Source organism: Amaranthus tricolor, chromosome 6 (genome assembly GCF_026212465.1).
Source record: "Amaranthus tricolor cultivar Red isolate AtriRed21 chromosome 6, ASM2621246v1, whole genome shotgun sequence".
Lineage (NCBI taxonomy): Eukaryota > Viridiplantae > Streptophyta > Magnoliopsida > Caryophyllales > Amaranthaceae > Amaranthus > Amaranthus tricolor.
The window spans coordinates 27,145,576-27,157,502 of NC_080052.1; the positions used below are offsets into that span (position 1 = coordinate 27,145,576).

Here is an 11,927-nt window from a genome sequence, read left to right on the forward strand (position 1 = left end):
ATATTAATACATCTAACATGTCTATTTTAACAAATAGTGTATTAAATATTAAATAAGAGAAATAATATATCTTAAGTGTTGGCGTGGTACTCTTGGGTGGAGAGAGAAAATAAATGGTAAATTTAGGGTAGAGGAAAGATAGTGGTGGTGGAGGTGTTGCGGTGGAGGGTGATGAAATGGTGGAGATTGGGAAAGAGGGTGATTAATTAGAATTTATGAGTGATTAACTTAGATAAGGGAAAGTCAAATTTATTAGGTCTGGTCAAAGGTCACCTATCAGGTCATTTGTAAATTGACCTGAATTCACAAAATTTTGTTAGTTGGTAGTTGTAATTCGCAACAAAAAGAACATTATGGCTGTAATTCGCAAAGTCCCTAAATTTTGAGATTATGATTCGCAAATTATTGTTTTTTTATATTGAAAATAGATCTGTAATCCATTAACCTGAATATGAGTTTTGGAAGCTGTCGGAACCTTGATCAATGAATTATAAGCGGATTTAGATGTGGTCTATATTTTTAAGGAGGGAGGCAAAATGGGTGTGTGGGTGTAGTATGCCCTCTTCATACATACGTGTATTCACCACTTATCCACCATTCATAGTGGGTATAATTTCCATACACACATCTATCCACCTAGATATGCAATCAAAGTCATCTTCATTTACCGACAAACTGAGTATAACCACGGTGGGTATACTCCCTTCATATTCACTACAAAATCGCATAACATGCATTCTATCGTCAGTCCATCACAAAATACTTATAAATTTAATTGTATATCTAATTTTATTAAAAAACAACGTAACAAGATAAATTAAGAACTTTTAATTTTTATCAATAATTTTATAATATAAATATAAAAAAGTTAATATAAATTAGTATATTATAGATTTGGGAGGGATGAGTATGTTGGTCGATTCTGGGCAGAGTTATACCTTATGCTTTCTTCAAGCAATAGATTTCCACGCCCAATACTTCAATTCATATTGCCTTATCTAGTTAGATTCAAACACACCATTCCAACGTACTTTTTGATTAATACTATAATTGCAGTTTTATGTTTACATATATGAAATTATTTATTTTGTTTATACTACATATATTGAAATTATTTTGATTTTGTATCAATTAATACAGGACGATTTTGGCTTTTTAAATGTTTAATAATTGGTTACTAAGTATTGGTTGTTGGCTGGTTTAGTTAGTTTGTGCAACTAATTGGTAATATCAGTTGTTACTTATGTAAAAACATAATTCCTAAAAAAGTAAGATACATAAAACAACTTTCAGTTATACACAAGTCCAGCCACAATATCATGCACGAGTTATATAAAAATATTTTATATTTTATATAAGGGACATATGTATGAAACTAGACTCCATAAAGCAAGTAGTGAAGAACTACAAATTTACAATGCTCCCTAAAAATATTAATGTCCAAATAAAAATCCAATTGCCACACAATGCATAAACAGAAGTAGAATCTGGCATACCAACAAGAAATCGACATTCTCCAACGAAAGGATCCAAGAAATTTACCATACCATACCCATCAAAATCACAACTTTGTACAACTTGTTTTTGTTGTTGATAGTAAATATTGAATGCATAAGAAAGATTATTCTTTACCCCAATTCCATTGCATGAACAACCATAATCGAGTCTACTACAATCGGCAACACTACACGTGAGTTTAAAATGATTTGCCATGCTTGAAACATCGATTGATGGGTACGCAATGCACCATCTAGACGGAAGGTACTCAACATCCTTAGCGTTATTTATCAAGCCACCACCTAGACCGAGATTTAGTTCATATTTAGTTAACCCATTGAACGAGAAGATTCCCCAATGTCTTTCAAAGTTCCCGGGGATTGTATTTTTTGCGTCCTCATCAAGTAGGCCGAAAATATAGATGTCAAGTGGTGGGACGCCAGGTCTAAGAGGTGTCCCTTTGTTGCTAAGGATATGATTTATGAGTCCTTAGTTAAATGCTCGAGCAGCTGTTAGATTTGCGCCATCTGTAAGCCAATCAATTTCCCCGATTATTATAGGGATCTGACCATACCCAATTCTGTTAAGTGCTGCGACTAATGTGTCATAGTTTCCATCAAAGGCATTGTAATAGACGTATGGTCCATCGATTAAAGGTTGGTTAGTGCCTGCAAAAAATGCATACTCTTGGGGGAAATATGGATCTCCGTGAAGGCTTAGAAAGGGGTAAATATTGACGACAAAAGGTGAATCATTGGAATAGAGGAAAGAAACAAGTTCAGTCATAATCTGGATGATTTCAGGGCGAAAGGCTCCTTCAGATGGAACTAATGAGCCATAGGCATCAGCATTACAAGGCACCACTAGCTTGACATAGTTGGCAAGATTTGGTTTGACGAGAGACTGCTGCAAGTTGAGTAGAGCTGGTACAATTATATGACTGAAATTGGCCTGTATTCTTATGCAACAACGGAAGCAAGTTCAATCAACAATAATGAAACAATAAGAAATTCAATGCAAACAATAAGAAAATGACACGAAAGATTTAACGTGGTTCAATATCAATGTAATAGCTACGTCTACCGGCACCAAATAATTTCACTATAATCGCTAAGAATTTACAAGATGGATTACAATCACACTCACAAATTGTAATGGCTCTCTTGTGATCTCTCTCAATTTGTGAATCATCATATATTAACCTTAAAATGGGAGTTTATATACTAATGCCCAATAAAAGGAAGTTATTACATAATAAACACAAAGTAACCGTCCCAAAAGACACTTCCCGTGAAAAGAAACAGCCATTTCGCAAGCCGTGTACAACTACGCGAGCCGCGAAATGAAGACAGAACGCACTCTGCGCCCCGCGAACTACATTTTTGACCCATATTCATCTTGTTCAATGGTGTTTGCTAGTTTGAGTCACCATTAACAATAGGAATAACATGTTAGAAAAGGGTCATTTCCAATGGCAACATACCTAGTAGTAATGCAAGAATATAGAAACAACACAATAATGAGATAAAAAAGGATCGGATCAAAAGGTCGGGTAGGGCTCTAGGGTATCACAATAGCGATCAATTGATAACTCTGACCCCTCATTGGAAAGGCCCTCTTTTTGAGGCAACTATCCATATAAAAAAAAGTTTAAACATGAAATATTATTTATAAGTTGAGTCTATTCCCACAATATTGCAAAATAAAAAAATAATTCCCACTTTCCTTAAAATGGGAAAGTAATTCCCACTTTACCGTCCACGTAGGATTATTTTGAAAATTTTTTTTTTTTTAATTTTTAATATAACCGCTACTTGAGGTAGCGGTTTTGTTTAGGGAATTGAAGAAAATCTCCAGATGAAATGGCGGTTTGGTAATTTTTTTATTTAAAAAAAAAAAAAAAATTTGGGTAAACCGCCACTTGAAGTGGCGGTTTTATACCTGTACAAAACGGCAGTATCTGTTCTTTTTCTTCACTCATTTCATTTGCTTCCTTCTCTTCGCTGCTGCCGGTTATCTAAAAAAAAAATTCTTCAATTCTCATTTACTTCATATTCACAATTCCTCTCATTTAACTAAATTAATCAACTACATTCTCATCTTCTCCTTCTTTACTTGTTCATATTCATCATCATTTAAGGTAATAACATAACCCTAATTTATTTCAATTTGCAAATTGAATATTTTGTTCATTATTGTTTTCAATTGAAGTTATAAATACATTGATTGTTTAATAAATTCTCTTGTTTTCATGATATAAGCTTACATTTTACACATTTGTAGTTGAATTTTAGGATTTGGTTTGTATGCATATAAAGTGTTTGATGATATGCTTCAATGAAAGTTTATTACTTTGTATTTGCAGAATATGGATCATTATCCCGTTATAGTGTATTGGGGTGGGGAAGTAAGTTATACTGGATCCGATGTTGGGTATAATGGAGGAATAAATACAGTGATGTTTATCCATCGTCAAAATACGACTTTTGAGGTGTTTGTTAGCAAAGTCTATGATGTAATTGGTTGTGATCGCAACTCTTTTATGTTAAAATTGGAGATGAAATATCCGGTGACTGGGGAAAATGTGTTAGTCCCGATTAAGAATGATGAAAGCATAAGTGCTCTTGCTTATGCGGCATCACAAGCCCCTGGAACGGCAATGGAGGTTTATGTTGAATTGGTTGCAAGTTTGGATAATGCGAGGGAAGTCATGACTAGCATGGAACTTCCAGAATCAGGTCCTAGTGTACGTCATGATACATTCACAGAAATGTTAAGTAACTCAAATTACGTTAATGAGCACTTGGATGAGAATAGCTCTCCAACTCATTCACGTGGCATTGGTGGTGGTGTAATGAACACCTTTTCCACGAGTCACTTGGGTAGCCTTAATGCGAACGAGGTTGACTCTTTAGATCAGGAGGATGAGCATATTGATTCTGATTCAGAAGAGGATGATGAAAGAAGAGAAGCTCTAGATGCAGCGATTAGAGATGGTGCTCCATCTCAAGATTGGCTTAGAATTGATGAGGTTGATCAAAGATTGATTGATGCATGGATGACCTGGAACGATGACAACTCCATGAATGAAAATGGAGACTTTAGGATAGGGCAAGAGTTTAGCTCCTTAGACCACCTTAAGAAGAATGTTAAAGCATGGGCGATTTCTAATAATAGAAACTTCTGTGTAATTGAGTCGGAGCCTTCAAAGTACGTTATCCAATGCACTAATGCAGAGGATATAGGTTGTGAATGGAGGATGCGAGCTGTTATGACCGCAACGGGATCATTTAAGATTGTGCGATATAAGGGTCATAATCAAGATTGCTCAGTACATTACAGTGACGACCATCCCCTCCTTACTTCTGAATTTGTTGCTGATCTTATCGTGGATATGATTAGAGTTGATCCAGCGTTTAAGGTGAAGTCAATCGTTAATTTTGTAAAAAATAAATACGGATTTGTAATAACATATAAGAGAGCTTGGTTGGCCAAAAATAAGGCTATAACAAAAGTGTTTGGGGATTAGGATAAGTCCTTTGAGGAGCTTCCACGGTACGTGCAGGCATTAATGCAATCTAATCCAGGAACAGTGGTGCAATGGGAAGTCCAACCGACAATGGATCCTACCAAAGTGATGTTTCAGCGAATGTTCTGGGCTTTCGGACCATCCATTAAGGGTTTTCCCCACTGTCGTCCCCTTATTTCTATAGATGGTACACATTTGTACGGAAAGTACAGAGGCACACTTATGATTGGTATGTCCATAGATGCAAATTCTCAGTTGTTCCCACTTGCCTTTGCCGTTGTGGAGGGAGAGAGCAACGACACATGGAGTTGGTTCTTGGATTGTATAAGGCATTATGTCACTAAGAGGGACGGCTTATGTGTTATATCTGATCGTCACAAGGGAATTTTGCATGCAATGAACAGAGTTGGAAAAGGTTGGGAAGAACCATATGCATTCCATCGGTTTTGTAAACGTCATCTAGCTTCAAACGTGCATAAGAAGTTTAAAAACATAGCGGTTGAGAACTTATTTGGAAAAGCTTCTGAACAGACAAAGATTCGGAAGTATAATTTCTACATGAATTGCCTTAAAGAGCTTAATGAGGACGCGTACAAGTACTTAGTGGATGGTTCTATTCCCGAGCGCCAATGGACTTTGATTCATGACGGTGGGCATCGATATGGAGTGAGAACTACAAACATGTCTGAAGCGTTCAACGGCGTTATGAAAGGGGCTAGGTCACTCCCAATCACTTCATTAGTTAGGATGACATTCTACCGGGTAAACGAATACTTTGCCACAAGGAGGGATTTAGGGAGAAGCAGATTAGATAGTGGACATGTGTATGCGAAGAAACCAAGTGATACGATTGATAAGAATGCTGAAAAAGCACGCTTTCATGATGTTAGGATATATGACACAGTGCGTGGGATATTCGAGGTCACCGCTGGTTGTGGCAATAGGATAGCAGGAAAAGGTGGAAAATCCTACATGGTTGACCTCACAGCAACATCATGCACATGTCAGAAACCAACCATCTTCAAGTTACCGTGCTCACATGTTCTTGCAGTATGTCGAGCTCGTAACATATCGTACGATGCTTTTGTGGACCCTTCATTTCGCACTACAAAATACGTATCGACATATAAAAAGTCTTTCATGCCCGTTCCAGACATGTTCACTTGCGATCCTTAGAATGGTCCTACAGTTGTTCCAGATCCCTCAACGAAGCGTGCAAAGGGTCGTCCGCGATCAACTCGTATACGGAACGAAATGGATGCACCGTTGAAGCGTCCTCGTAACTCGTGTACCTTTTGTGGATGTAGTGGTCATAATAAGAAAACATGCCCTCGAAGGTCAACAAAGTATGTTTTTCTTTAAAATTTTGTAACAACATGTTCAATCTGATAATATTTAAATGATTTTAATAACACTTATGTATGTTTCAGCGATCATGGCGATGCCGGGCCCAGTAGCGGAGGTTGACGAGTTCACACCATCTCATCGACCGGTGTGCAAAACAAAAGGGGTCGGGGGTTGTAGTTTAACAAGCTTTGTATATTCTTATACGACTTGAACTTCTTGTATGAGTTTCCATAATTGTAATATATCTTTGCATTAGTTTCATAATTATTTTTTTCAAAACAATCTGGTTCGTAATTGATTATTATGGAATAGATGGTATTGAACTAGTTTAATGCATGTTGCGTTCACTATTTTAAAATGAAAGAAAAAAAATACTTAAGGCAAAGAAGGAAAAAAAAAAAGTCACAAGCAAACCGCCACATGAAGTGGCGGTTTACCTGGACCAAACCGCCACTTCAGATGGCGTTTTTGTGGTTAAGGCAAACCGCCACTTGAGATGGCAGTTTTATCTGAAAAAAAAAAAAAATTAAATTTTCCACGTGGACGGTATTGTGGGAAATACTTTCCCAAATAATGCAAAGTGGGAATTATTTTTTTATTTTGCAATATTTTAGGAATAGACTCTTATAAGTTAGCTTTATTTTTATCATGTATTATGAATTGTTGTACCAATGACACTAACTAATTTATTTTTATGTGTATTTTGTTTTTCTATTTTTATCCACATCAATTCGTATCACTCTCATTTATCTGTATTCCAATTTATTATTTATGTTTAGTCATTTTTTTAGCATTAAAAGGCGAAGCAAGTTTGTTAATAATTTATTAGTAAAATATGTTTTTGCTTTACATAGGAGACAATATAAATTTATTTGTTTAAGGCCTCGAACTAATGTTCAAAAAGACTCTAAAAGGTACAACAAACAATATTAAAAACACTGCCATGCTTAAGAAGTATTTCATAAATTAGGTAATCTTGTTAAATTTCATAAATCACGTAAAATAAACCAGGAAAGTTACAAAATCATCTTAATTAGGACAAATAAACTGTTGTTAATGGTGACTCAAACTAGCAAGTACCATTTAAGAAGATGAGTACGAGTCAAAAAGGAGGTCCGCGGGGTGCGGAGAGGCTGCTGCCCCAATCCGCAGGGCGCAGAGTGCGTTCTATCTCCATTTTGCGGCTCGCGTAATTGTACGCGGCTCGTGAAATGGCAGTTTCTTTTCACGAAAAGTGTCTTTTAGGACGGTTACCTTTATTTGTGGTTGGTTATTTGTGGATACTTAGACCTCAAGTTGTCTTTTAAGATGATTTTATTATATATATCCCTTCTTGTTAGTACTAGGGGATGATGATTCACAAATTGAGAGAGATCACAAGAGAGCCATTATAATTTGAGAGTGTGATTGTAATTCGTTTTGTAAATTCTTTGCGATCACAGTGAAATTATTTGTTCTTGGTGCCGGTGGACGTAGCAATCACATTGATAGTGAACCACGTTAAATCTCTTGTGTTGTTTTCTTATTGTTCGCATTGAATTTCTTATTGTTTCATTATTGTTCATCGACCTTGTTTCCGCTGTCGCGCACAACATAAACAGCATGTAAACAAATTCGCAGTGAATATAGACAGAAAGTCATTATGAATTCCCACCATTACTTGTAATTTACTTCCTCTTAAAGCATTTAGAACTCCTGGATCTGTATCAAAAATCTTAACTTTAGAAATCTTATTCAGTTTCAACAAATCCACTACTGTTTTTGCTGATAATCTGTGATGTGACAAAGTTCCCCAGTTCACTCCCACTGCTCCTTTCCCTCTTTTTACCACTTCCCCTAATAATATTATTACCCGATTCGTAAATTTCGCCACCCTTTTCATTTTATCGCCATCCCCTCCAAATCAAATTACGAATTTGCCCCTGATTTTTAAAAAATTACAATTTTGCCACTCATTTCAAATTTCTTATTTATAATAATAATAATAATAATAATAATAATAATAATAATAATAATATTAATATTAATAATAATAATAATAATTATTATTATTATTATTATTATTATTATTATTATATCAATAACAATAATAATAATAATTAACTTTTTTATATTCTTCAAAAAGAATATAAATAAAATTAATAATATTATTATTATTATTATTATTATTTTCCAAAAAAAAAAAAAAAAATTGAGTCGCCCAAAATTGGGCGACTGAACCGGGGTCCAGTCGCCCAGAATTGGGCGCCTGAACCATGGTTCAGCCGCCCAAAACCGGACGACTGGACCCCGGTTCAGGCGCCCAATTTTGGGCGACTCAATTTTTTTTTTTTTTTTTTTTTTTGCTTTTTGGAAAATAATAATAATAATATTAATACTAATAATAATAACTTATAGATTAATGTGGCCTATTAGCTCAGTTGGTTAGAGCGTTGTACTAATAACATAAAGGTCATAGGTTCGAGACCTGTATAAGTCATTATTTAATAATTATTAACCTATCAGCTCAGTTGGTTAGAGCGTTGTACTATTAACATAATAGGCCACATTAATCTATAAGTTATTATTATTAGTATTAGTATTATTATTATTATTTTCCAAAAAGCAAAAAAAAAAAAAAAAAAAAAAAATTGAGTCGCCCAAAATTGGGCGCCTGAACCGGGGTCCAGTCGCCCGGTTTTGGGCGGCTGAACCATGGTTCAGGCGCCCAATTCTGGGCGACTCAATTTTTTATTTTTATTTTTTTTAATTATTAATTTTAATTTTATTATTGTTGTTATTATTATTATTATTATTATTATTAATAATTTTATTTTTATTTTTTTTAAGAATATAAAAAGTTAATTATTATTATTATTATTATTATTATTATTATAAATAAGAAATTTGTAAGGAGTGGCAATTTTGTAATTTTTTAAACTTCAGGGGCAAATACATAATTTCGTGGGAAGAGGGGTGGCGATAAAATGAAAAGGGTGACGAAATTTAGTAACTCCCTATTATTATTCCTAAAACTAACACTATTGATTTCATTATGATCACACTAAAATAACGTGTATCAACTTTATTACTAAAATAATGTGTATCAACTTTATTACAGTAATAAATGGTGGTAATATAAATGAAAACTAGTGTAATTTTGGTTAAAAATGCTTTTGGCTACCTTGATGGTCATGCTTGTCCAGCTTCAATCATCTCATTTTTTTTGTAAAATTCATTCAATGCATTACCATTGGGAGATGTGATATTATATGGTAATGGAAATTTGTAAACAAAAAACGTTTTTGTGATCAAAGTTTCATGACCATGGGAATGATATGAAACTTTTAATAATATTATACACTAAAAATCATTCTCATTACTACCGTTTAATACCCCTAACCAAACGGGCTATAAAGGACCTAATTGTTTGTTTCTGTTAAGCTTGTACTTAACCATTGGTTATTTAGGTTCCTTCGTGCATCAGCTTAGTAATAGAGTCAAGAACTCAAGGTAATTTTATGAAGTTTATATTAGAAATAATAATGGGGAATTTTTTTATATGGAAATGGACTCTTTACTTTGAATGAACTATGAAATGAACAACACCGTAAAGAAGATTAGTTTGCGACGATGAACGTCACCCAAAAATCTTGATATAGATTGAAGACGACCACAAGCTTTCCGATTGTGATATTTCCCCAACTATGGTGCTTGGGTTATGAGACCGGAAATTCACAATGAAATACAATCAATCACATCAACCGATTAGTACGAACCAATTGAGCTAAATGATTATGTGTTTATGCAGAGATTAAAACTAGAAAAACAATAAAAGAGTTTATAACTCTCTTAATCTCTTTTATGTTTCAGAGATTGAGAGAAAGATAAGACATAAATTATATTCCAAGATAGAAATGATTTCATGCACCAACTCTTATTTATAGAGTAGAGTAGTAATGATTCATCCAATCCATTTACTAGTTATATCAAGTAAAACATTAGTTCATAACAACACAATGCTCCACGAAACAAAGTTTCGTTCCACGAACAGATGCACTGTTTGAGGTTGCTCGAACGGGAATCTTTAGTCGAGCACGTGTGTTTTGGTTTCGTTGTTATCTTGCTTAGTCTATACATTAGTACATGCCTTAAGCCTTCAAATCTGTCCTACATACTCTAAATACTTAACAGATTATGGCGGCCTTAAAACCCACGAGGGTCAGCTAAACATTAAAAAATAATAATAATTGTCCATTGGAAAGGTTATCATTGATTATGATCAATACATACTTAAAAAACTCTCATTAGGGCTTTCATGTTTTTATAAATTTGTTATAATAATTCAATATTTATTCAAGATAATCATGAGTTTTCACTTTAAAAAATAACTAATCAGTTTTAATCAATATACATCAATAATAATTAGTACAAATTAATTTTAATCAGTAAAAACGAGTTTTATTCTGTAAAAACCAGTTTCAACTAATAAATAAAAATTAGTAAAAATCATTTTCAATCAGTAAATTAAATTTAGTTAGAATCAATATAAATCAATTCTGATTAGTATAAATCAGTTACAATTAGTAAGAATCAATTTTAATCAGTATAACAATGGAATCAGTAAAAATCAGGTGAACTAAACAAGGTTTGAAGGCTTTACAAATTGGTTTAGTTATTCCTCTCCTTTTGTTTCTATGAATTTTTTAGACTTATCCTAAATGAAAATAAATATTATCATCAGCTTTTTTTAATAATTACACGTCCAACTTTTAGCTAGTCAATGCTCTATCGTAACATTAATATCTACATGATAAATAATTTTAAATAATAATTACTAAAAATTAATTATTAAATAATTCATAAATGTAAAAAAAGTTGATAAATAAATGGCGAATATTATTCAAATGTAGTTGGAGTATTAGTTAAGGACAAAGAATTATAATTAGAGGAAGTTGTTAATAATAATTAATTTTGATACGCTGAAAATAAATTCATGTATTATTTACCGTAAAATAAACCCATCTATTAAATTTATTTGCCCCCATTTTCAAGTTTTCTTTGTAAGTTAAACAATTAAAAATAAATAATAGTTAAATCTATATTTATCAAGTATACTAATATAAGTGAATTTTATTTAAAAATTATGTCAATGTAATTTGAAAAGGATAATTTAAGCAGTAATTTATAGTTTTTTTAGTACTTTATCTAAGTAGAAATTCCACATGGTAGCATCTAGTTTTTATGAAACACCAGTGGGATAGCAGTTTTGTAAGATTTTTCCACATGATAGCATTCAGTTTATGCACTATCTAATTATCATAGTATTTTCCGTTAAATTCTTGTTAATTTTCGTTTAATTCATCATTTTGTAAGATTTTTTCACAGGGTAGCATCCAGTTTTTGCTCTCAAATGTTTAATTTACTCTTTTAGCGTTTAATTCACCGATTAATTTATCAACGCCCTTAAAAATTGTAATAATTAAGTAGATATGTATTAGTGCTTGAATTGCACCTTTTGAACTTATAAAATACACCTTTTGAGCTTATAAAATGCGCCTTTTGAATTATTTAT

The 11,927-nt window shown here is 33.2% G+C and overlaps 1 non-coding gene and 1 pseudogene across 1 annotated transcript; one reads left to right on the forward strand and one right to left on the reverse strand.

Annotated features, from left to right (window-relative positions):
- Window positions 1-1,404: 1,404 nt before the first annotated feature.
- Window positions 1,405-8,255, reverse strand: LOC130815727 (glucan endo-1,3-beta-glucosidase 5-like; annotated as a pseudogene).
- Window positions 8,256-8,778: 523 nt separating this feature from the next.
- Window positions 8,779-8,852, forward strand: TRNAI-AAU (transfer RNA isoleucine (anticodon AAU)). The gene has a single exon. It is a non-coding gene; the product is annotated as a tRNA-Ile (tRNA).
- The last annotated feature ends 3,075 nt before the right edge of the window (window positions 8,853-11,927 follow it).